Source organism: Chinchilla lanigera, unplaced genomic scaffold (assembly GCF_000276665.1).
Source record: "Chinchilla lanigera isolate Chin_1 unplaced genomic scaffold, ChiLan1.0 scaffold00052, whole genome shotgun sequence".
Classification (NCBI taxonomy): Eukaryota; Metazoa; Chordata; class Mammalia; order Rodentia; family Chinchillidae; genus Chinchilla; species Chinchilla lanigera.
The window spans coordinates 8,262,435-8,265,473 of NW_004955453.1; the positions used below are offsets into that span (position 1 = coordinate 8,262,435).

General features: G+C 36.4%; 1 pseudogene; it reads left to right on the forward strand.

The window, feature by feature from the left end:
• Positions 1–2,272: 2,272 nt before the first annotated feature.
• Positions 2,273–2,821, forward strand: LOC102010333 (annotated as a pseudogene).
• Positions 2,822–3,039: the final 218 nt, after the last annotated feature.

Sequence of the window (3,039 nt, forward strand, 5' to 3'; positions counted from 1 at the left end):
ATTTTTCTTTACTTCTTTTCCAGGCTCTTTTGGAAGAATTTACTGCAGTTGCAAGACAAAGCAGATGAAGGAAGACAAAAGTAATCAAATCCTAAACCTTCTTGGAGTTCAGTGAAACGTGTATACATCAACTCTCCTGATAGATAAGTGATGTCATAAATGAGAAATGTTATGTGGCTAAATTGACATTTACATTTGGGTCAATAGTAACTAATAACAGAAATAAAGACATATGTTAAATGTGTTTCTGATGACGAGAAGTTGAATTGGAAAGTTAATTTAATCATTTGTGTTTAATCCATACAATATAAAACCATGGTTATTTTTGCTAAAATAACTTGCCAGTTGGTTATTATTTAATCTATGCATTTAGATCAAAACCTACTTTTAAGTGGGGCATTGCAAGGTATTGATTGATATTATTCAAATGTAGGTATTTCTTATTGAATGACCTAGGTGTTTAATGACTTTTTAGATTTACCAATGAGCTACACTGTTTGGATTTATGACTCGACAGTTGGATGTACAACCTGCACTGGACTTAAAGCACGGGAATGTGAATCACATTGTGGCCTTATGGTGGCTTCTTCTGTGGTACAGTACTTTAATTATTGCTAATTGTACTGTACAGTACTGTAGCTTTATATTCTGTTATATGTTATAGTACTGCATGTAAGAGTCATGCAAATAAATGCAAAGCTAGACATTCTTTTGACCATTTCTTTGTTCCAAATATTATACTGTAGATACTTTATACAATTCCTCTTTTTTATTTGAAAAAGAAAAGACAATAAAAAAGATGCAAAATTTCATAACAAGATAGTAGAATAACAATGGTTACTACATTGCTTATTGTTATCTTCAACTAGTTGCTTCAGATTACAAGATATAGTTATGAAAACTTAATCAAATAATACAAATATAAAACTTTCTTTTCAATAAATTAGTAGAAATTACTGTAGCAATCTTACCTATACACACACACACACACACACACACACACACACATATATATATATATTTCCTTTTTCTCTTCCTTCTTTTCTCCTTCCTCCATCCCAGTTTCTCTTTCCTTTTGAACAGTTTCTTCCCATTTCACAATATCTATTGGACATTTTGGATCTTATTTACTCTTTCAACTTCATACACTAGGGAGACAATACAATGTTTATATGTGTGAGACTGATTTATTTTTCTTAAGAGTATTGTCATTAGTTGCATCCATTTACCTATAAAAGTCTCAAGTTTATCCTTCCTTATGGCATAGTGGTACTCCACTGAATAAGAATACTACATCTTTTTCTACCCATTCCTTGGTTGATGGGCATTTGAGTTGTTTCCAAGATTTAGTTATTACAAATTGTGCTCTTATAAACATGGGTGCACGTATATCACCATGGTGTGATGTTTTTAATTCTACTGGGAAAGTACTCAGCAAGGGAATAGCTGGGTTGAATGAGACCTCTAATCCTACTTTTCTGAGGAATTTCCACACTGATTTCTACCAAGAGTGGAGAAGAGCTCCTTTTTGTCCACGGCCCTTCCAGCACTTGTTATTGGTTGATTTCTTGATGATAGCCATTCTTTTTGGAGTGAGATGAAATCTCAGTGCTTTAGTTTGCATCTCTTGAATGACAGATGATGTTGAACATTTTTTCATATATTTATTTGTCATTTGTATTTCTTCATTAAGAAATGCAAATTCATCTCAGATGCTCATTTTTAGATTGGGTCTTTAAATTTGGGGGGAGGTCCATTTTTTCTCAATTTTTAAAAAGTTTTAGGTATAAGTCCTTTGTCTGAGGGACTGTTGGCTAAAGTTTTTTCCTGCTCTGTGGGTTGTCTTTTCACTCTGTTGGTGATTTCTTTTGACATGCAAAAGTTTTTTAATAAGAGGAGATCCCAATTTTTGATTCTTTGGAGTATTTTCTGTACAGTTTGGGTTTTGTTGATGAAGTGTCTGCCTTTACTTATGTCTTCAAGATTTCTACCTATTTTTTCTTCTAGTGGATTTAGTGTTTCTGTTTTAATATTTAGATTTTTGACCCATTTTGACTTTAGTTTAGTGTATGGTGATAGACATGGGTCTAGTTTTAGTCTTTGGCACATAGACAGCTAGTTTTCCACCATCATTTTAGAAAAGGCTATATTTCTTCCAGTGAACATATTTGGACCCTTTGTTAAATATAAGGTGGTTGAGTGTGTTTGTAGTTGTGTCTCCATCATCTAATCTCATCCACTGATCCTCAGGTCTGTGTTTTTAGCCATTACCATGCTGATTTTATCACAGTACCCTTGTAGGATAAATTCAAGTCAGGGGGAGGGAGCCACCAATGGGCCACAGAAAAACACACCCAGGTTTTATTGTGACTACTGTGATACATACCTCACCCATGACTCTCCGTCTGTGAGAAAGACACACTGCAGTGGGAGGAAACATAAAGAGAATGTAAAAGACTATTATCAGGAATGGATGGAAGAACAAGCTCAGAGCCTGAATGACAAAACTGCATTTCAACAAGGAGAGATACCTCTTACTCCATTCTCCATTCCTCCTCCAGCAGGATCCATGATCCCACCTTCACACAGTCTCCTGAGTTCTCCTCACCCTGGTATGATGCCAGCACCCCATATGGAAGGCCCTCCCATGATGCCAATGAGGAGCCCCAATCCTCCTGGGATGATGCCAGCGGGGCCTGCTCCTGGAATGAGGCTGTCCATTGGAGGCCACATGCCAATGATGCCTAGGCCTCCAATGATGAGACCTCCAGCTTGGCCCATGATGGTGTTCACTGGGCCAGAAATGACTCAACCAGACTGATAAAGCTAGAGGGGTGCCTCTTTGTATCAGTTTTATATTATTTGCTCTGCTTCACAAGGGGATCATGGTGCTTCAACTCTGGGTGTTTTTTAACAGCATGAATGACAAGGAGGACTTGCTCGCCCTTCCTATCAAAGAGAGAATAGTTTTGAAGGGAGAAGTGTGATAAAAGTGTAGAAAGTACAGTTTTGTTTGCATCATGAAATATGAAAATAAAA